Genomic DNA, 23,009 nt, shown 5'->3' with positions numbered 1-23,009 from the left:
GAAGGAATAGAGGGATTTCCAGCAAGCTTGACTTACATTTAGTGCCCAAACAGAAAATGAGTAGTTCCTAAAGTACTGTGTAGTGGGTGCAGGGGGCACAGCCTGGGTTCCAGGAGTGCAGTGTTATTCCAGTCCATGGGTGCTGTTTGACATTCCCATCTGATGGGCAGAAATGACACTGAAGACAAATTGACAAAACAAACACAAATCCCACAAGTTGATCTTTGCTTTTTGTATGTTCACATACACATTTTGTCTGCTGTACTTTGTGCACTTTTTCCTACCTAAATTTGTCATGCATGACTATAACTTTTCCTGACAAGAGGCAATATTTCATGGCTGTATTTAGGTACCATTAGCTTGAGCTGTCCATGTCTGGGCAGCTGAGTACAAGTGGAGCTGTTTTAATAGCGTAGCTGCAGAATGGGGAGAGCTGCTATAAACTTGAGCTGTCTGGCTTTGCTGCAGATCCAGCCTGGAGCCGGAACTGCTCAGACATGGCAGTTATATTTCAGTGGAGATATATTATTTATGAATTCCCGCCTGTCACCGTATTTAAAAACATGTGAAATCTGTTGGTTTGCAGAAAATACGTCTGGGAGAGGTCAGCCAAGATAGCAAAGCGTGCGAAAATCATGGCAGACATCCACTTAGGGCTATAAATCAAGCACTTTCCCTGGGTTTCAGACAGATACTTGATTTTGCTGGATTTGTCATGTGATGGTCTCTTAATCAAATAGGAATTTGAGGCTCAATCTTATCAGAACCACATGTGCTGTATTGTTGTTGTTGTTGTTTTTGTGATTGATCATTATTAGGGGAAACAAATACTTCTTATGGGGTGGTGAGGCACTGGCTCAGGTTGCCCAGAGATGCTGTTGATGTCCCATCCCTGGAAGTGCTCAAGGCCGGGTTGGATGGAGCTTTGAGTGACCTGGCTTAGTGGAAAGTGTCCCTGCCCATGGCAGTGGGTTGTAACTAGATAGTTTTTAGGTTCCTTTGCAATCCAAGCCATTTTATAATTCTATGAATTGCCAAGGCGATTTGGATTGCTGTGTGCAGTGCGGAATCTTGGATCTCTGTAAATGAGCGGAGGTTGAGAGTTCACTCTGTTGAACAAACAGGCAAGTTTGTCTGAGGCTATTAAATTTAAATCACAGTTTATTACATTTCTTCATGTAATAAACTGATCATGCCGTGAACTTTTTGTATGTGGTCATGTACTCACTGGAGGGTAACAATCACTTGGCCAAATACAGGCTCAGATAAAACCAGTCCCAGAGTTCAGAGGTGTTTAGATGAAGGGGATTGATTTGGCTCAGTGTATTAGCAGAGAAACAGTTGTGTAGTTGTCTGTAGTTTTGGTGAAGGAATCTGGCTCCCAGCTAAATGTAATATTTTGCATGTGCTTATTTTTAACACACTCTGAGGAGCTCTGATGCAACTTTGAAAGTATTTCAGTAAATATTAGTTTTTAATATGGAACATCTGTGCATGATTATGACAAGGAATGTGACAGACTTTATCTCACTCAGTTCTCTTTCACCCCATGCAAAAATGTTGTCCAAACTGAACCATGCAGTTCCCCTTCGGTCTGTGTATGCACAAGGAGAGAGGAAATGAGGGAGACCTGGATTCATCCTGTCTGATTTTAGGCAGTACATGGACATTAGGTCTGTCAGCACAAGGGAAGGGACAGCATGGAACTGAGGTTGGTCAAGGGGCCACAGAGCTGTAAATATTCCAGCTTAAAGCTGGAAGATTACTTTTGAGCTTTCCCTGCAAGTCAACAGACTTATTCCTACCATCATCCACATTTCTTTTTAATTAGGATTGGTCCTCACAAGTTGAGAAACCAGAGAGGCTAACTAGGTACTAGCTAAGCTGAATCCCATTTCTTGTGGATAAGACTACAGGGAAAAGTTCAAGATAAATACATTCAAAACCAGCACTATTGATCAAGCACCTTTCAACAGTAGTGAACTTCACTGAAAATTAAATGCAAACACAAACCACCCTTAAACCATTAATGCCTTCAGCTAGTATATTATCCTCCAAAGTGTTAGCAGCCTGAACTTCAAATTGCCAAGAAATTTAAAGTGAACCCAATGTGAGCCCACCCCTAAAGTGGGTCTCAGTGTGAAGGCCATATATTACTTTAACAGATCAGGCATTTATTTATGCTTCCTTTTGTTACATTAGGGTTTGTGAGATGGAATTGATTAATAAACTGTCACATTAATGTTTCCACTTAGCCCATTGCTGGCAATACCTGCCTTTCAACAGCATTATAAATGTTAACTCTGTAATGACATTGAACAGACAGACAAATGTACTGTGTGTAAATCAGGCTTTTTATTACTTTCTGTTTATGTAGGATGGACTTGAGGTAAGCGTGTTATAACTAGGCAGATTTTTAAAACCTTTTTCTTTCCCTGAACCAAGTCACATAAAATTAAAGCTTTCTAATAGATGGAATACTGAACATCCTAAGGGAAAATTTCTATCAGTATGACACAATGCTAGGAATAAAGCCTGGAACAAATGGTCTTTTAGATGAAGAATTTACTGAAGTGAGGGAATAAACAAAAGGAACTGGAAATGTTGATAGGTGATAAAAACAGCAAGACTTATCTGCCTATCTGAAACCTCTTTGGAGAGCTATATATGAATTGGGATAAAAGGGAACATCCCTTCCTCAGAGAAGTGAGATATGTATAAAGAAGTACATATACACATATGTATAATTGCTTTGGAATCCAAAATATGAGTTACACTCATGGGTACGGAATAGGAGAAAAACATGGACAACTTTGTGATGAGAACCTTCTCCAGCTTAGCCCACCAGAAAGATGAGATAGCTGAAGATTTGTGGAGCTTTTTGAAAAGAGGAGGGGAGGTTGAAGCACAAGGTTGGTGGTAAGGGAATTTGAGGGAATCGGAGCTATCCAGACATCTGTTGAGAAAGGGATGACGGGGGAGTATGAGCCATCCAGGTAATGAGGAAATAATGACACTCTTAAAAGAAGAAGGGAATAATCTCTGCTCTAGATGAGCGGGTTTAATTGGCAACAAGAAAGATTTAGGACAGATACTGGATAATCAAGAATATGGAGCAAACTGAGATACTGCATGAGAAGGCAGTGGGGCCATTGGAATACAATAAAGACCTAGTAGACCTTGTTAGAAAGGATAAAGGTACAGCTGATGCTTCCAGGGGACAGAATATGGATTAAATAATTTTTTGAAGATGTTTTCCACTGCATTTTTTTTGTAATTATGTTACTAATGTAGGAATATGCTATGAAATAAATGAATATTTGCCCGCATCAGCTGTTTTGCAAACAATGCTTTTTCCTTCCTATACTTCGAGGACTCTGTATGGTCCTTTCCCTTAGGAAAGGAATGAAAAAAAACCCCAGCGTGTGATGATAACCATCATGCCTGACTATAATTCACATCTGAACTGTGAATCTACATCTGAACCTGCATACAGGTATTTTCAGCCCATGTGCCATGAAGAAATAAAATGTTGATGCATAAATGCAGACAGCTTCAAGGCTCTCATGCCTCCGTGAGATCCTTTCATGAAATATATCTTGAAATCTCTTCACTATGGCCACACTCTGGAGAAAATAGAAAGCTTATTTCCCCTGCAGGATATTGGATAAGAAGATAAAAACAGATCTGTAGAAAACCTACTATTCACTGCTTGAGTGGTGAGTAGAATTAGATGAGAAAATTATTTTGAGTAACATTCTGCCTGTCTACTTTGAGCTAGTTCTTGTATATAACCCTGAGAGCAGTCAGTCTACCCATTTAGAATAAATTTATTTTATAGGCAGTTTTCCTAGGCAGTGTAGGCTTTTAATATCTTTTTTTAATATGTTTATCTTTGAAATGTTTGGGAGCATTCAGTGCTTCAGGATTCCAAACCCAGTAAGAAACTCCAAATTCAGAAACACTGAGTAAGAAATGGAGTAAACTATGAATTCTTACTGAGTTTAAAATCAGGAAAACATTTAGTTAAACTTAACTATTAAAATGTTATGAGTGTATGTGGCCAAGGACCGTGTCTGAGTGAAAATTTATAGCTAATACTTAGTCCAGTGCAAGGTGAGGGAGTGTAAAGCCTTGGAGAAGCAGCTTTCTAGGTTCTTGGTGTTGCAAAATGTTGAAAATATATGACAAAACTATTAGTTGACTTGGGCTGGTGGTTACCATACACCCTTTTGGATAACTGAGTCTTTCTCATAACTGACTAATTTTTTTTTAACTATTGGTTATTTTAATATCTTTGTAGGTGTGTTTTTAGTAGTGTCACAAGCTGATAGGCTTTAAAACTTCAATTTTTGTAGAACGAAGGGAGTGGGGAAAACCTCATAAATCTCACCAGAAAGTAATTTCTATCTCTGTGTTGTGGGGAATAGCCTGTTAGACTGCAATAGCATACCCTGCAATCAGTCAGTCATATGTACTGATAGAAACCATTTATAAAATCATGTCCAAATAGAACAGTCCACATCAATACCAAAGATGAATCCCCTTGAAAAGATCCCCTTGAAAGCATCACATTGGTTATAGGATCAACTCAAATTTAATTTTTCATTTCTTCACTTAGTGATTTTTATTTTCTCTGCTGATGTGACTATGTCTGTGTCTGGATGCTCTGGCATTTTGGAGGTTTTCAGGGTGGAATTGGGGTACAGAGCCCGGTCTGGACTCTTGGCAGCCTGTGTGGAGGGAGCTGTGTGACCAAGGAAAAGGCGTCTGGGTTCAGATTCTTAATCTACCGAGTTTTTTTTGCTCAGGAATGATGCTGTGGTCAAAGCTGGTAAGTTTTAAGAGTAAATTCAGACTGTTACACATAACATCAGTACACAGTCTGCAGCACACTGGTGAGTCATAAAAGAAAGAAAAATGTTTCAAACCTTGTTTCTGGGTTAGTGCTTTTTGGTTTTGCAGAACTGCTGTTTCTTGGACACATCTCCATCTTCTCTACAGATTTCTGTTGAGCTGTAGTCACAGAATGATGTGAATGGGTTTTCCTGCCACTCTGCCTTTCTGGGCAAGTCCCATAGTTATCTGCTCTCTCCCCCTCTTTTTCTTTCATACCCACATGTAGGCAAAAATCAGCATAGTTCATAAATAGTGAGATTTCTGCTTTCACAGACCTTCCTCTGCACTCATCTTCTGTCTAAACTGCAGTTTTGGTCACCCTGCCAGGGATACAGGGCATCAAGTCGAGCCTTATTTATGTGGAGCTTTTAATGTTCCCCTGCAAGCCCTTCCGGTTGTCCCACTTTGGGTTTGATCCCTCTGCTGGGCACTGCCCTTTTGTCTATCAGCGGGATTTGTGAGCAGAATCAGAGCTCCTGCTCAGCCTGGGTGTGAACAAACACTTTGGGAAGTAGCAGTGTTAAAAGAATTGTTTTGGTTGTTACCCTGCAAATTCTGTGGCTTCTCAGGAGCAAATCCTTTTATGCCTTTGTTCAGTCTTTCGTGACAAAAATCCAATATAAACCAGTAAGACTGTGTAAGGACTGCATAACAACTCCAGTTTCTTCCTCTGTGTCTATTTGTTTTACTGTCATTTGTCTGCACTCTCTGGAGTGCCAAGCAACCTCCATTCCTGTAGATTTAGCATTTTACAAGATTCTTTTCCCTTCTTCCAGCCTGACCTCATGATCATTTAGAAGAAAGGAAAATGGCACCAAAATAAAATAGGAAATGCAAATTATTTGTATTATAATAGGATAACAAACAGTACTGTTTATTTTAGCAAGGCTAAGAATCAGTAGAGTTGTTCTGATAATTATTTATGTCATTTCTCCTGTTAGATGTTTAGAGTGCTAAAATGCTGTATTAGTGCTGGGCACTAATGATAACACTGCTCTGGTTCCTAGGGACCTGGGAAATCAGATGGAGGCTAATTGGTAAAGGAATGGTGATGCTAAAGTGTGCTGATCTGAAAAGTCACTGCAGGCTCTGCATTTGTGGATGCAAGACTGGAACGTGCATTTTTATTTTTCCAGAGAGGATGACTATCTATGCAGTTTTCTCTTTGAACACTCATTACTAATCCAGAATGATTGTCCCATAGGAAAGAGGGTTTCTTTCCACTTCTCCTGCTTCCTTTTCCTTCCTTTATACCAGTAAATGTTTGTCTTTCATGCAACTGGACTACATGAACTCATGAACTTAAGTGGCTCGCAAATGCCTGTAAGCTCATGTGACTTTTTGCTTTACAGGAGCAAAATGCTGGACTGCAACAGTGAGATGTGTAAATACTGAATGGCAAGTGCATGTTTTGATGCCACTCCCTGGCATCTCAGACTGTACTGGAGCCTACTTTCTATGCCTGAAGGAGGAGACTTAGTGCCTTGCACAGTACTTGGGTCTGGCAATCTGCATTGTGCTACCATTCTCAAGGCCTCATCCCACAAATTGTGTTCCCCATCTCTTCCACTGGCTGTTCCCAGATGACTGAAGTTTGCAGAGATGCTCAGCATCTTGCAGCCTAGGACTCTTAATGTAACAACTGGTTGCTTCTTGTTGGTGAGGAATCTACACTTACAACATGGACTTTTGAAAGAGAAACTTTACCAACCATTATAAACAAACTGTGTCATCCATTACAGAAAATCTGGGTGTTTGGTATAATTTGCTGTGATACTTTAAAAAACCTGTAAAACTCCAGGGAATTTGAGTTTTGGCAATTAACATGACTTAACTTTTCTTCCATTATTTCCACACCAAACATCAACGCTTGTTTTGTTACAGCAGGCATCTCAAATGCTCATCTGTATCTTTCCAGTGTTCGGATCCATCCAGTCAGAGCTGAAGAAAAATTCTATGGCATCCTGAAAATAAGCAAGGAAAAAGGCATGTGTGCTTACTTCTATTTCTGTTTTCCTTCATCAGCAAGAGGATTATGAAAGCCTCATCTTTACCAAAGAGAGAGGCTGTAGATGGGAGGGCAGGGTGAAATATTTGGCAGGAAAAGACACAGATGTGAGGAGAGATGAAGGCTTGCAAGATACATTCAGCTTTTCTAGAACTGTGCCTACTTATTGCTGGAGAGGCTGTCAAGAGGCACTTGCAAGTTGTAGCACAGGATTTTGGAGGATCTGCCTTTGGGAAGGTGTGAAATTGTGGACATTTTCACAGCAGCAACCAGCAGATGTGTTGTGTGACATCAGCTCTGGAAGTAAAAGCTGATAAAGTGCCTGTAGAAGCTAGAAATGGACATGACAGCTGGAACTGCTAGGGACTTAGGTTTGATTATTAAAGAAATTGAATTCACATGCTGCTTGTATATCATTGAGGATCTGTGTAGATTTTGTTTCCTTGGGAGGTGGTTCAAGAGCCAGGCCTCGTAACTGAGACGTCTGTAAGCAGTACATAAATCCGTAGGATTTATCTGGAGAACTGCAGGCTGACTATCCCTGTAGCCTATATCTTGATCTCTGCTTTTCTTTTTTATTATTTGAATAACTTCAGGCTGTGATTCATTTCATGGAAGAATTCCTCACCTCCTACTGATTTGGGGTATTTTGTCCCAATTCCAGACAAGACGTCAGTAAATGCTGACATTTTTGTTTCAACCCAAAATGATGATGGAACTGAGAATGGGGCTGTCAGCTGAGGACATTTGTATTCCCAACAGCTGTGGTCAATGAGCCAAGCTTGTGCAAGCCCAGTGGTTAATCACTTGAGGGAATCTGCACATCTTTATTTACCTGAGTCAGCTACCTAAAGGATTTGCTAATAGCTGAAAGTTTTCCTGAATCATTGGCTGCTGGGTGCTGTAAGCATCTGTTCACATCCTGCCTACCGTAATTAAAGAGACAGGGATTTGCTACTTTAAAGAAAGAGGAGATGGCAGTGCATGGCTGGACTAAGGGTAATGTTTTTTTCCAATATTGTTAGTGTTGTGTCTTGTTAGCCCTAGTGTCAAGGCCATTAGCTGTGACTGTCCGTGATGTATAGAGCCATGTTTGGGGGATTTTTAGCTCTCAAACACTTCTTCCTCAGTTCTTAGTGAACAGAGGACTAATAAAGTGATGGATAATAGTTTTGTCAGCAGTGCAGGAACACTATGAACCGTGGAGGGTAACAATCATCCCCCAGGAGGGGCCGCTCTGAACTGAGAACCATCAGCTTGGGGCACAGGTGAATGAAGTTCAAGTTACAGCACTTTGTAGACCTCAGGTGTCTTTAGGTTGATCAGTCATGTCATGCTAAGTGCCTTACTTGTAAGAATGATCTTTTGGCATATCCCCAATCTCAAGGAGAGGAGTTCTATTGTGAGATTTCTGAGCTGCCTGGGTATTGCAGTCTAGGAACCACAGCTCGACAGATGGAAGCTGCAGGATAAAGTGGCCTCTTCTCTCTGAGTCTAGGTATAGTATGCAGTTATTTGGGTGTTAATGAAAGTCTCTGCCACTGATAAATAAACTCAGCAGATGGACTCTATCTGTTGGGGGAAAAGCAGTTAAACCAGACACATTGTATATTGTCTTATTTGAAAGCTCTAAAAAGACACTTAACTCATAAACTTAAAACCAATGGATAGCTCTGAGTTCCCATGGAAAGCAAATGTCCTTTCTGAAGTATAAATAGCATGGTGAGTCTTCCAGAGTGTGGTTCCATCTGTTTTTGTCTCCTTTGTAACAGGAAACACGTTCATGAAGTCAGATTCTCAGTGTTGGTAAAACACTAAGTTAATAAGAAGATAGTGTTTTTGTAGCTTTGATAGCCTAAGGATATGAGGCAGATAAAGTTTTATTAGGTCCACTGATCCAGATAGAACAAAATAGATCCTGTAAAAAGCCTAATGCTTTTCTGGGTTTTCCTGACTGTCATTTGGCCTTATGTAAGCTTTTAAATCTCCCTACTCTGAGGTATTCAAAATAACCATTGTCAGTGTTGAATAAAAGCTTTAGCCAGCTTCAAAAAATTTTTAAAATCCACTCGGGAATATTCTTATGACACTTCTAATTGCTTCTTTCCTAATGAGATATGAAAAATCATAATGAATCAGGGCTTGTGGTTTTGTGCTGCCTTGCCAATGCTTTGCTGTGGCTGCACGTGGAGCAGCCCTGACAAACACCCAGACACTGTGCTAGCCCCAGACTGGGGCCTGATCCAGTTGTTCTCAGTAGAGAAATCCATCCATGGGCTGCAGTGCCATTGATGAAGGCAATTTGCTTTCTTTTGAACTGTCTCCAGAGCACGTGTGGGGAGTTAACTGAGACTAAGGGATGACACATGACCTAATCCAGTTACCATGTGGGTCCCCTGAGAGAGGTGGCTCTTACGTGGAAATGATCTGCAGATTCCACTTTGTCTCAGCATGGCTGTAGCATATTTGTCTGTGTCTTAGGTGAAGAAATAGCCCGAACTGTGAGCACACACAGCTGGCAGATAACTGGGCCTGTATGTGAGTGTCTGAAACTGAACTTTTGAACTCTGAAGCAGCAGCCTGCTGCTTGCTGGCTGCAGTTGGTATTGCTCATTTGTAAATTCTGATAGTATGCAGGCTAAAATGTAGTGGCTCATCCCAAACCCTCCAGTTAACAACCCAAACTCTACAATTAATAAGCAGGCCTGAGAAAGAACCAACAACCAGGAGGCTGATCAGGTGTTGTGCTTCTGCCTTACACTGTGTCCTGGCTCAGGCTGGGAGGAACACAGGCTTTGGTGCTGGAAAGAAGAGGAAGACAGAAAGATGGCTTCCCAAAAAGAAGTGATCATGAAAAGAAGGTTTCATGAAAAGACAGTGGTGGAGATTCTGGCTGGAGCACAGATCTTGGACATGTGCGTAGATCCTGGAAATCAGTGAGCTGCATGGAGACAAATACTTGGGGGTGTGCAGAGACCCTGGCCGGCCGTGCCCGAGGCTGGTGGCTGCAAACAGCTGCATTGCAAGAACAGAAAGAACTTTCTACCTACCTTGCTCAGGCTAGAAATGATCTTCCTCTGGAGAGAGGCAGCCAGCTCTTAGTGAACCTGTAAAGCTTGGAGGAGAGCAAGTGAATGCATATGAGGTAATCAGGCTGGGTAAAAGCTCCTAAATAAACCCCAGTATTCACTGCTGGTTCTTGTTTACTGTTGTGCCAAGGACAGTCTGCTACACTCCATGTGTAGTGGGGAAGAAGTGGTCCCCTCACAGAATGAGGACAGGCACCATTCAGGTTTGGCACTTGTTCCTGTCACTGTAATGATTTTTAGAAATAAATGTGTGCAGTTAATTTTAATGTCTGGGCAATGTGATTGACGGTTCAAAGGGAGCAGCATCTTCTTTTTCAAATAGTTACCATTGTAATTGGGAAAACCTAGCAAAATCTGTGGAATTAATTTTCTGTTATGATGGTTATCAAGGCGTTAATTGGTATAAATGGTGTTCTTTGTAATAAAACCTCTTTTCTCAGAGTAAGTGGGACTGAACCCTCAAAGTTTTTGGAGAGACATTCGGCATGACTCATCTGGCAGGAATTTAAAGTGAGAAGCCAGAGAAGAGAGAAGGCAAGAGAATGTGTTGAGGTAGCTTCTTCTAACCCTTTCAGTTTTTAGGGTAGGATTGTATGAGGGAAAAACCCAACTCTTCGGGTACATAGGCAGTTTTCTTAGCAACCTGGAATTCTTTTACATCACAACACTTAATTATCATTTCCCTATATCTAAGCATGCCAGTAAGGCTGAAGGCAGAGCCCAGCTCAGCTGTATTGCATCTGATCAGAAGACCAGGATTCATTAAGCTGCTTAGGTCAGTGGGGGCACTGGGAGCCAGGGAATAACATTGGCAGTTTACTGCTCCCTTGGCTCAGCTTCAGCCCAGTTTGACCTGTCCTTGCCTCTGTGATTCAATGGAATATTTGTTGCAGGTGGCAGCTTTTGCTGGACTCACCTTTTTCAAGCAATTCTTCATCCATAGCTGTGTATTTTGGACAGTAATACAGGCAAGTATTAAGGGCTGATATTGACTGTTGGAATAAAGTTATCAAACACAGCTTTGAGAGCTGCTAATTAGAGTTTAGATGCAGATGAAAATCCCTTTTGGATCCTATGCAAGGTTGAATATTGAATGGTAACTTGCTGCTGGCAACCATCCCTCAGGCTCTGGCCTTTGTTGAAGGTCACAGTGAAATAGGTTTGCTGTTGCAGAAGATTAATATTGCCTAAAAATGGCTTTCAGCACATTCATCAGAAGATTTCAAAATCTTTACAGAAGTAGGCTCGCCACATGTTTCCCACCCTCCCTTCTCCACTGAAAAAGGGGGCAGAGATGAACTTCACTGGGTTATGCACATTTCTGCAGTCAGCCAATGAGAAAACCAGCAAAGTAATCAGAGAATCTTAGATTTTAATGGGGTATTTGCTTCACATATAATTTATTCAACATCACTGTATCGATGGGACGTTCTTTTAGTATCTCCCTTTTACCTCAGTGGTAAAAACTTCATTCCTTGTGCACAAAAAGACATGGTAGATATCCTTTTCTGTTTCTTTCTTGTTATCCTGATCTTAGACTTTCTAGATAAAAGAATTAAAGAAGCATTAATCCAAAAGGTTTTCATAGGAATGTTTCTTTTGATGCCTCTCTACAAACTGATAGTGAACAGTGAAAATGAAAAGAAAAATAGAAAAATCTCCAAAGTGGGCAAGCAGTTGGGTGAAGAACATGCACAAAATGTGGCACTTGAAAGAGAAACATCTAGTTGGAGTTTGTTGGGGGAGGACTACATCAATGATCATTTTATTTCTGATCTTGTTTATCACTTTCATTAGCAACCTTGGCATAAAAAATAGATTGTGCTAATGAAATTTCCTGATGACACTCCACTGGGAGACAAGTCAGAACTCCAGCCCATCTTAGTGGTGTAATTTAAAACTCACCTGCCCTTTCTGAATACATATTTGTATCTGTGCTTTTTAAAATGAATTTCAGTGGGAAAAAAACCGTTCCCTGTGTACTTCTATTTTTTTCCCCCTGGACATATTAAAGGTTTAGTTTGGCCCAACTGCTTGAAAAATTTATAATTTTTTAAGGTGTCCGTCAAGTTGGAATTCATTAATTTCTCCTGCCAAAACCCAAATGAATAATGTAACTTGACGCAAGAGCTCCGAGTGAGGGTTACAGATAATTATTCGTTCTCAAGACTTTGGCTATGAATCATTTCTGCTGTGCAGTCTATCTGCTTATGTAGCACCACCAGCTTCATATTTTTTCGTTTCTGATGTAAATAATTTTCAATGATGCAAAATGTGAGAGGGAACATGTTTGTGTTGAACACAGGTAGCTATGACCAAAAGACATGAAAGCCTTTTAAACAAGAGTTATAGGGGCATCTAAGTGGCAATTAGAATCCTTTAAAAATTCATTCAGATTTAGTGAAACATTGCTGACAGTCATTCATAAAAGTAATTGCCCTGTGCACATGAAAAATTTAAATGTGGTAATTTAGTAATGAATCTGAGCTGTCAGAAGGCATTTTATGAGTAATCAGACATTCCTGAAGGCACAGCAGGGACTGAAGAAAATTGAAAAATAACTTTGTGGAGGCAAGATTATCTAAAATAAGTGTTTTTTCTGGAAGCAAACAAAGAAACCTATGATTTTTAGAAATGTAGTGCACTGTAAGTCGATAAGGGTAACCACTGGAAGCAAAGAAAGAATCAATTGTGGAGTTATGTTGGTTCAGATTAGTCATTTCAAGTAGCAGTCTTTGAGAAGTGGATACTTCTAGTTTCCCAGATACTCCCTGTGCAGATGCATTATCCAGCCCCCAGGAAGGGGAAGCAGGAACTCTCCATTACAGCTTGCAAATCACTTTGTCAATTTTGAAAGAGAAAGCTCAGTTCTCCTTTCATTCTACTCGGATGAAACTGCTGACTGTACTGCATTTAAATTCTGTTTCCTCTAGAATAAGGGAGGGTATAGCTGGCTGTGTGTTTTTGCAGAGCACATTAGGGACATTTTGGAAGTTTAGTTGGATCTGCTGATGCATAAGGAATATAAACCCGTGCCTTTGGACGTGGTAGCAGTTCACTGCCACTCCGTGCAGGTGTTGTTAATGGCCTGAAAATGGACAAGAGCACCTTTAATCTCTTACATCCAGTGTCTCTAAATCGCTCTGGGTAGCAGATCTCATGATGCTTGTCTTGGTTGTGTTACTGCTCTTGTTTTTGATCTTGTCTAGGTATTTCTGGGGGATTTTGAGTTTGTAAGACTGGGAAGAAAACTTCCAAAGATCAAATCCAGTTGGGATTGCTGCACTTCAAATATCCCTTTGTCAGAATTGATTTGCCAACTTATCAAAAACACTCCTGTGTTCTAGTTCATAGAGCGATTGTTTAAAAATGCTGATCTCAGATGCTATTCCAAGTATTGAAATAAATGCCATTAGATGTCAATTCTGCTTTATGTTGTTTATGCATCTGGTGTTCCTTTTCCTAAGTTCTGCTGTTTACTGAGTTTATTGAATGCTAAATGGGGCCAGCTCCACTCATATTTCTGGTCTCCTTTAATTTATGATATAACAAAAGGAAGTTTTCAGACAAAACAAAATTTAGGTTTTTGCAGAACAGAAAATAAAACTTATTTCTGTCAAAGTATGGATTTTTTAAATCACAGCCTGTTTGTGGCCTCTCTCTTTACTACAAAGGTTAAATATGGGCTTAGATCAACATGACAGTTTCTTTTTAGTGCTGTGAGAATGAATGCAAAAACTTTTGGAAAATTTCTACCATAAAAAATCATTAGACATAATTAGCAAAATAATATCTCCCATGAGAAATGATAAGATAAAATACATAATTTGGCAAGAAGTAGCTCACTCCGGTGTTAAAGTTTTTCAATACTGTCTCCTTTTCCCATAGATCACCACTTGGAAGGAGCTGTGATATCAAGTCTGTTCTTATTCTGCACTCTGGAATGGGGCCCTGCTCTCTCATCCTGGCTCTCTGGTGAGTCTCCCCACCCCAGGCAAGAAAATGAGGATGCTGCTGAGAGAAAGCACCTTGAAGATAATTCCCTTTCATCTACAGCTGCAGTGTTTGGCCGTTCTAAGGTTTGCAGAGCTATAAAACATATGATAATCCCAAGGGTGGGGGAGAAACTGAAGGACATCTCTTGAGTTTGAAGAAGAACTGATGACAAAGAACAGTGAAACACAGATTATTTATAGAGGATGCTTGCCAAATCAAAGCCCAAGCTTTAATTACATCTTTATACACTGTAGCCATGTTTAATAATGGCTTAAATGCAGTATTATTTATCTGTTTGACTTGTTAGCGTTTTGCCTTTTTTGTGCAAAACCTGGGACACGTTAATGTAATCAGCTAGGAGTAAGAGGATGGTTTTGAGGCTGAAAATCACTCAAGGACATGTTCTCATTTAACAGTGCCCTTTTAAATCTGTTGTGGTTCTGTCTGCTTGTGAGGCATTCTCTGATGGTCACAGACTGTTTTGTGTCCTGTGACTGCCATGGTCAGACAGGAAGGCTTGGTATTTAAAGGGAGTAGGGAGTGGGCAGAAGCTCTTTGGGCTGTATGGGAATTGAGAGGTTGCTCTTGGTGTATTTGTTGTGCTTGGGGTTTGATTTCTGTCCATTTAGGCAGAATGATCAACACCAGCACTTTACCAATCCAGTTGAACCTCATAACTAATCTTGCACTTCAACAGAGACTCCAGGGAAGTCATCCTGGGCTTGAATTCCTGTTTCTTTTAGATAGTCTTTATCTAGGTCAGGGTCAATTTCTTGCTCAGAGCACTGCACTTCCCTGTCATTGCTGTTGGATTGACAGAGACTGTTTTCAGTTTCTAGCCCTCAAATTCTGCAAAACAGTGGTGCCCTTCAGGGTTTCTCTAAGGTCTGTCAGGAGCCTCTGGTCCTGCTTTCAGCCCCTGTACAGGAAGTTTAATAGGCAAGTTCTTGCTATAGACTTAGGCCTTTCTTTTTTTCACTCCTTTCTGTCAATACTGCAGTGCTTCAATGGGTTTCTCTTTGACCTCATGTCTCATCTCCACCCCTGCTATTCAATTTGGCCATTTGAAATCCTGTGCCAGTTGGTGCCTTGCTGTGCTGAGAGTGACTTGTGGCTCCTTGGATGGCAGCACTCACATCTGTGCTTATGGAACAAACAGCTGGTGCAGGTGTTCAGGTGAGGAGGATGGGATGAGAGCCATCCATTGTTGTCCTCCCTTGGACGCTGGTGGCTAAATAAGGACCACAGAGCCCTGAAATCATAGAACCCTCCCCAGCAGGGGGTCCAGTCAGTGTCTGAAGTTGAATGGTCTGCAAATTCCCTTTCTTTTCTATGTTGGCTGATTGCAGCATGTTTTAGAGCAGAAGGATGCACTTTCTGTCCCATGGCTGTTTGTTCTTTAGTCACTGTCAATTGGAAAGTTGGCGGGGCATTGACAAGAGTGCTGCTTTCCTGAAACTCACCAAGGTCTGTACCTTGGTTTTTGGGAGCAAATAGTTAATGCAGTTTTCAAACTCAGTTAGGAATTACAGCCTTTTTTCTACAATGAGGGCTAAATGAATGCTGTTCAAAATTGGAGCTGCTTTGTGTTGCTTTCCTCAGAGAAATGCATCTGCTCTGGGTTGGGGTTTTTTCCGGCATTGGCACATTTGTTTGTGTTGCACAGGGATCTGGGAATGTTGTGAAGCTAAATCTTCCCTACCAAGCAGCAGCTCTGGCTCAGCTTTGGTGGTTATTTAAAATCTCAGAAGAGAATCATCAGCTGCTCCAATTGTACATTCAAACACACAAGGTGATATGCTAATTGGGCTTTCATTAGTGCCTGGTTGACGTCACCAACAGAGTAGAAAGGGGCTAAGCAGACAAAGTACTTTTCCACTCTTGAGCTGGTACTGATGCAGCTATGTACCACAGCTTCTTCTTTTTTTTTTTTTTTTTTTTTTTTAATTTGGAGAGTTCTAATTTTCTGTGTGACTGCATCTGTGCACTGTAGCATTCAAATATTGCTCTGGTGTATTACAGTCAGAGCTGAGTTTTTTATGAAAAAGGGAACAGAGGCTGTGAAATTCCTTTTTTTTTCTTTAGTGTTATTACTGTCTAGGGTAGATTCAATTAGGTTAGACAAGTAAAATTTCATGATTTGACTCATCACTGCTGTTCACGTATGAGTTCATATCTGCATAGTTAGGCAGTTTTTGTCCTCTGAGGAACACAGATACTGTGGATAATAAACAGCTGCATGTCATTTAATGAGCAAGTGAGAGGCACAGCCCTGCTTTTCCAGAAGGGTGTCCACCATGTGAGCTCAAGCAGAAATTGTAGCTGAATTTAAACAGAATCTGTTCTTTTTTTCAGAGCTGCCAGTAGAAACCTTTGCAAACTGAGAAGCTTTTACATAGCAAGCAGCTTTAGCAATAGAGTACATGATGGATTTATATTCACATTGTGGGGTATGGTACTGCATCAGAAGTCTATCAGAAGGCCTGTGTTCCTATTTTCACCTCCAGAGGTGAATTGCTTCATCTCTTTGTGGCTCTGCTACCCCATCACCTGTGCAAAAAGGACATCTCTGCAAAATGATTTGCTGTGACAAGTTTAAGATGAGCTAAGTCTGCATCTTCCGGAATTAAAAAAATTGCATTTCAGTCATGATAACTACTACATGTAGCTTAAGAAGGAGTAGATTTGCTTGATAGGAAACCATTTTTACTCAGCTCTGAATGAAATAAGTTGATATTATTAAATGTAATCAAATACAGTTGCTATTGAAAATGTATGCTTGTGACCTGGAGAAATATTTTTGTCTTGTAATATATTAACTCAAATGTAATAAAAAGGATAATGACAGAAAGGAACTCTGATGTTGGAAAGGCCATAGCAATACCATTAGGATTGTTTCTTCCTTAAACCAGAAATTGAGAGTGCAGAACTATTTATTGCTTTAACTTCAGCAAAAAAATAGTGACAGCAGGGATCTTGTTAAACTGGGCCACATATTTCAGTGACTAGAAACCTATTGTAATCACAATTACATAGATGTGATCTTAGGCTTTGGTCCATATGTCTGTCTTAAAGAGGGTTATTAATGCTGTTGGTTTTCATCCAGCTTGCAGACAAAATTAACTAAATATTTTCTTTTTGCTTCTGTCATTAGCTGGGGTGCATAGACAAAATAGCTGGGGCTGTCTTGCTCCTTAGTTCAATTGTTAGACCTCTACTGTTTCTCAAGTATAAAAAAATCTGACAACAGAAGATGAAGAATTATTCCAAAGCCTGTCAGTGAGATGAACAAATGAAATCCATCATGAATTTAAATGCAGCCATGTATTATAACCTCCTGTTTTTCACTGGGTCTTTTTCCTATGTAAATAGTATATTTTTTTTGAAATGTGTGGGCAAGGGCAAATTCAAGGAGTTGCTGAATTCTTTGTCATGAGCTCCTATTGTAGTTAATTTACTTCTCATCCATCTTGCTGGGGAAGAGCTAGGTAAGGTCTTTATTGAGGAAACATGCACAGTGGGAGGGCAATTTATAACTCCTTCCACTCTTCCAAGCAGAGCCACATCCCTGGGTAATGAGCACAGGAAGCAAACCCAGTGGCTGTCGTGGCTGTGCTCAGTAGTAACAGCAGAGAATTCTCTTGCAGGTGCTGTGTTTGCTCCATTTCTGCCCAGGAGCTCTTCATGAATTGCTTCGTGATTGCTGTCACCGGGGTACTCAGGCTTTCAGGAGAGGTGACTGTTCTTTGGGGCTGTAGTTTCAGTAGTGTCTGGGACCTGTGAAGGTAAACACAGGTCTGTAGCTGAAATGTGAATAGAAAGAGATACACAGGAAATGACTCGAGCCAGTAGTGATGTGTTTTAATCTTTATAAATGGAATTCTTCCCAGGAGAAGCAAAAATTGCTGTTAATGAAGATGGTCTTCCTTAATAATCTCTTCTCATAAGAACACTGGTTATTAAAAAGGGAATGGCTGTTTGTGAGCCAGAAGTGGCTTATTTGCCCACCAGATGGAGCTGAGAAATTCTCTCCAGGCCGGCCGGGAGCTAGTGAGTACTCCAAGCTTTCCTACCCTGGGGTCCTGCGGTGTGGTTAATGCCAGGCTTTACTGCCCGCTGTGTGACCCTCCCTGCTCGGGGCGAGGGCAGCCAGGCTGGGCTCTCCCAGCAGCTGCTGCAGGGACATCCGGCCGTGTTTCCCTGTCACTTCATGCTGGTTCTTTCCTCACAGTGCTGGTATTAGCTGTACAATTTGCTGGGGGATAGGCGTGGGAGGTTCGCGCAGTACAGCAGAGGTGTTGTGTCAAGGATGCCGGAGGTTTATGGTGGTTCTTTGGGACGTGCCATGACACATCTGTGAGATGTGTCACCTCTGAGGTGCAGCAAACCTCACTGGTTGTCTTTTGATGGGAGCTAAAGGCCTTTCCCCCCACTAACAAGATGAGCACTACCTTTTTCTTTCTCAAATGAATATGCTACTAATGGTTTATACCATTAGTATTAGGATTAGTAACTGTGTCAGTCCTTGTGTCCTCTTCTGGCTGAGTACTCCTGAAAGCTGACACCCAGGTGTGAAGTCACGTAAAGAGGAGTTCATTTAAAATAAGATTAAATAATTGTGGAGAAGGAGGGCAAAGGTAGTTACACCAAGCAGCCAGGTATTTAACTTCTTTAGCTCTTTTCTGCTTTAAAACCTACTGTGCATTTACATAGTATGTCGTAAGAATTTTATTTTTGTTTTTGGATAGTGGTGATGTGATTGTTGTTTACATGACATGTTTATTATGATTAAGCTTTTAAAGTGTTTGGTTCTTACATTAAAAGGGTTAAAATGGAGTGGAGAGAAAGGTTTAATTAAAAAAACCCCTGTTATTCTAATTAAAATTACTTGTCAACATATTTTTGATGAATCTGCTTATTAGTGAAAAAATAATATAAATTACTTAAACTACAGATGAGGAAACATAACAAGGAAGAAAGCAGCCTATGTGCTGTTTTATAGGAAATTTCACTGAGTATATCCTGACTGGAATAACAGAAGGACTTAATTCACTTATTCTTGAGGTAAATTAAAGCAGTTTAATTGAATTCTGTTTCCGAAAAATCCTACTTCGGACTCCTGGAGTAGATGGCTTATTCAGTGATTATGTTCTAGATGCAATTTTTTTCCTTCTTTCAATAAAGATATTTGCCTCTAGCAGGACGACCTGAGCGTTTTTATGTGCAATCAGAAAGATGGCTTAATTAGCCATGGCAGAGGTTGAGTGGGATAAATCACATGGCTGGATGATGCTGTGCAGGTGCGGGAGGTGGAGGCTGTGGGAGCCACAGTGTGGTGGGAGCTGGGCCAGCAGGAAGTTTCAGGGTAAACAAGAAAGGTCATGTTGTGTTCTCTAGAGCTGGCTGGCAAATCAGCACAAAGCTTCTGTCTGAACAACAAGCTGGTATCAGAGACAACCAGTTAATGTTTTTGAAGGATTTTTTAATTTTTCTCCTTTGATTTAATGAAAAAAAAAATAGCAATGAGGAGGCAGGTGCTACAGCCATCCTTGGTGAGAATGGGTAACAGCTCAGGTTAAAATAGGTGGATAAATTGGGGAAGTTAGAGCTGAGAGAAGAATGGCTGACTCAGTTAAAATCCGTCAAGGGTTGCTTCTTCATGCTGGTGTGGGATTGATGATGTTCCAGAGAGGGTCAGCATTTGGAATAGCGTTGAAAATGGAAGCAGTGGGGTGAGGGGACAAGCAGACATCTTCAGTTTTTAGAAGAAAAGTGGGATGAAAAGTTTAAAACAAACCACCTTGAATATGATGAGGTGTAAATACAACCAAGTGTATTTAACCACCACAACAATATCAATTTCCTTCCACATTAGAATAGCAGACAGTGTCAATTAGGAAGTGGCAACTGCATTTTCTCTGCAGGAGAGCTTCTTGATACTATTTAGAATAGTTTTTGCTTTTCCTAAGCAAAATCAAGAGGCATAATGAGAGAAGTCTTGTGGGAAGAGGCTCTAAGAGCAGTTCTGTGTGAGTTTCTGTGAAATGGGGAGGATGCAGTGTGTGGGATTCCTTGGGAGGGTGTGGTGTGTCTGGTGCCTGTGGGTTCGCAGAGCGGTGATTTGTGTGAGGAACTAGAAAATGTGTACTGCATTTCTAGGCCATGCACAGCTGGAAAGGCTGCAAGCATTTGGATGAAAGGACTAACAGTCAAAAGAATCCTGACAATTAGAAGAATTAATTTGAATTAAGTGGGATTCAGTTCAAGGACAGGCACAGAATCCTGTGACGAGGTATAAATTATGTGTGAGATGAGCAGATGAATGAAGAGCCAGGGGAGTCTCTCAAGGAAGGATGAGGGGTTATGGTGAATGACAAACTGCACAGCAGCTGAGGACATCACAGTGGTACAAGGCAACCTAAACAAGGTGCAAGGCAACCTAAACAAGAACAGAGCCTGCAAAACTCCACAAACAGCCTTGCAGCTGTGATTGGCACTGGTACAGCTGCAACATTCCAGACCCCACATGGAGGTGTGGAGTGAGTGGAGATCAGAGATCTGGAGAACACAGGCAGTGAGGGAAGGGCTGGAAGAATGAATACGTCTAATCTAGAGATAAGATAGCTGCAGAGCTGTGAGAGTTCATAAAATAAAATAAAATGGCTGCCTCAGAGAAGTGTGGAACACTAGTGGGCTTAAACTCCACTGGAGGAATATTAATGGGAAAAGCTTTCTATCAGCAGGGATGTATAAACTACTGACATAGAGATTTTTTTATGGACAGGGTAAATAAATGTCTGAGAAAAAAAATATGGGTACTGTTGCTAATGGAATGGGACTGAGAATGAGTAAAACTGCCCTTGATGCTTTTCCTAAACTTGTTAACTTTAGGTGTCCATAAAAAGAGCCACAGGCACCTGTCTGTGCACCATAGGCACGTGAAAATATCCAGTTCTTGTATTTTGTTTTGGTCAAAAAAGCAGTAGCAACCAGAAAAGGGGAAGCTCCTGCAGTCCTTAAGCTAGTGGGAGGCATTCAGCCCCCCTGTGAAACTTATTTTAGTAAAGGGGTGATGAGAAAAACAAGAGAATGAGATTTTTCTCCTGCTGATAGTTGGCCTATGCAAACACCAAGTGATTCTGCTAGTCTTTTGCTGCTCTAGTCATGGTGATCGTTTGTTTCTTTAAAAGAGGATCTTAAATCCAGGTGCTTCTTTGCAGGGTCAACTCCAAAGTTCTGCAGGGCACTGTACGTGGCATGTGACAGAGCAAGCCAAAAACAAACATCCAACATGCAAGTTGTGATACTTCAAGTCAAAACATGCCCCTGTGCTGGATTTCTAGATCTTGGAAAGGTAGGGTCTTCTGTTTGAAATCATAGAAATCCCAAACCAACCTAAATTCACTGTTATTTTTGACAATACAAGGTAGTTATGCAATAGAGATCACCTTGATTGTAATTACATGAATCAAAATTAGACTAATCAAATAGTTCCTTATGATCCTTGTGGGTAAGATGCTAACAATCACAAAGCTCTAACAAATGTAAATAGTAATTTAACTGATTATAATGACATATTCCAGTGTGACTAGACCTTTTCACAGATGATACAGTATACTTTGTTTCTGTGTTCAGAGTTTAATCAACTCTGAGAGAGTAGTTGAGTAACAGCCCTGTGTATTGTTGCACTCTACCAGTATCTTGTTATCCTGTTTGCTTTGGAAAGAATGTGTCTGTCTTTTTTTTTTTACTTTGGAAAATGAAGTACAAACAGTAGAAATGGAAGTTGAGTGTATTTTATAATTGGAGTAGTCTGTGTGAAAGCTGTGGAAGCCAGTTTTTTAACTCCTGGTTTGTGGGCAGTATCATTCTGCTTTACTTTTTCTATATCCTCTGTCTGAAGAGGGAGAGAAAAGATGTATGGATATCTCATGATATCCATACCAGACCAGATGGTCTGGTAAAACAGAGTATGATCTCCATTTAAAAGAACTGACTAAAGATGTTTCTTAAGATGGGGCCATCATCTTGGATTAGTCTTTTGTATTTTATAGTGGCTTGCTAGAGGAAACAACCCTTGTGCTATGCCAGGTAAGGAAAATCATGGTGGACGTTTTGTTTTAATCTATTGTATGAGTTTATGAAAACTCATTACTCCAGCGCTAAAAATATTGCCTAGTAGCCCTTCTAAATGTAATCAAATCACTCTTTTTCTGATACTAATCTTCTTCTTCTGATACTAGTCCATCAGTCTAAAGAATTATATTGTTTTGATGACGGTGAGAAAGAGTATGGAAGCAGAAGACTGTTTTGTTTTGAAGGGTGACTCTGTAGTTACAAAGTGAAGCTGTAAGTTACGAAAATCAAGGAGATGAGAGATTCCGTATTTGGTTCCCACTAGAACAGTTTGTAGATTGTGAGTATTTCTCTGGTGATGGAGGATGTAGTGTACTGTAAGACATGCTTTTCTTGCAGTGTTTCAGGAAATTGGCTTCTGGCATGGTGAGTCAATGGGAGTTGTACCACAGACTTTATCAGAGTGCTACTTATGGCCAGGATATGAAAGGTATGCAAGCGATGGGGAAAGGCGCAGCATGGAAGTATGAAAAAACTCTACCATGTTTTATGAACCCCAAACTGCCATTTTTAGTTTGCTCTCAGCTATGCCTGCATGCACCCACAGTTTTCTGTGCTATTTTGAATGTCCATATGACACAGATGGTACAGTGTCAGGAAACACAGAGCTGTCTTTATAACATACTATTTGCTAGAACTATGATGTCTTCCTCACAAGGGAGTGAGAAGCAGAACTATCTTTCTATACATTTTGATGGGTCTTTCTTTTTATTTAAACTGTGCTATCATGTGTGTTCAAGTGCGACTTGGAAATATTAAATAAACTGGACTATTTCAAATGAAATGCAGCAAAGGATTTGAAATTTAAATTGCAACATGGAAAGGATGTGATGGGGTCTATTCCAAAAGGAATGGCTTAAATGTGGAAGTGGTTAGAAGCT

At 40.6% G+C, this 23,009-nt stretch overlaps 1 protein-coding gene across 8 annotated transcripts in view; it reads left to right on the top strand.

Annotated features, from left to right (window-relative positions):
- DUSP10 (dual specificity phosphatase 10) overlaps positions 1 to 23,009 on the top strand; it is a 261,089-nt gene that overhangs the window by 27,149 nt on the left and 210,931 nt on the right. For 3 of the 8 annotated variants that reach the window (XM_086878807.1, XM_086878806.1, XM_086878809.1), the window contains exon 3: positions 13,885 to 13,971. The gene's annotated coding sequence lies outside the window, so the exon portion shown is untranslated. Of the gene's footprint in view, positions 1 to 13,884; positions 14,076 to 21,212; positions 21,347 to 22,467; positions 22,559 to 23,009 lie in introns of all 8 variants that reach the window. The other 5 variants (XM_086878805.1, XM_086878808.1, XM_086878812.1 and 2 more) reach the window with 4 other exon arrangements.

Source organism: Cyanistes caeruleus, chromosome 2 (genome assembly GCF_971803275.1).
Source record: "Cyanistes caeruleus chromosome 2, bCyaCae1.hap1.1, whole genome shotgun sequence".
In the NCBI taxonomy this organism is placed as follows: Eukaryota; Metazoa; Chordata; class Aves; order Passeriformes; family Paridae; genus Cyanistes; species Cyanistes caeruleus.
Note: the sequence above shows the minus strand (reverse complement) of the source record. Positions and strands in the feature narration are given on the sequence as shown.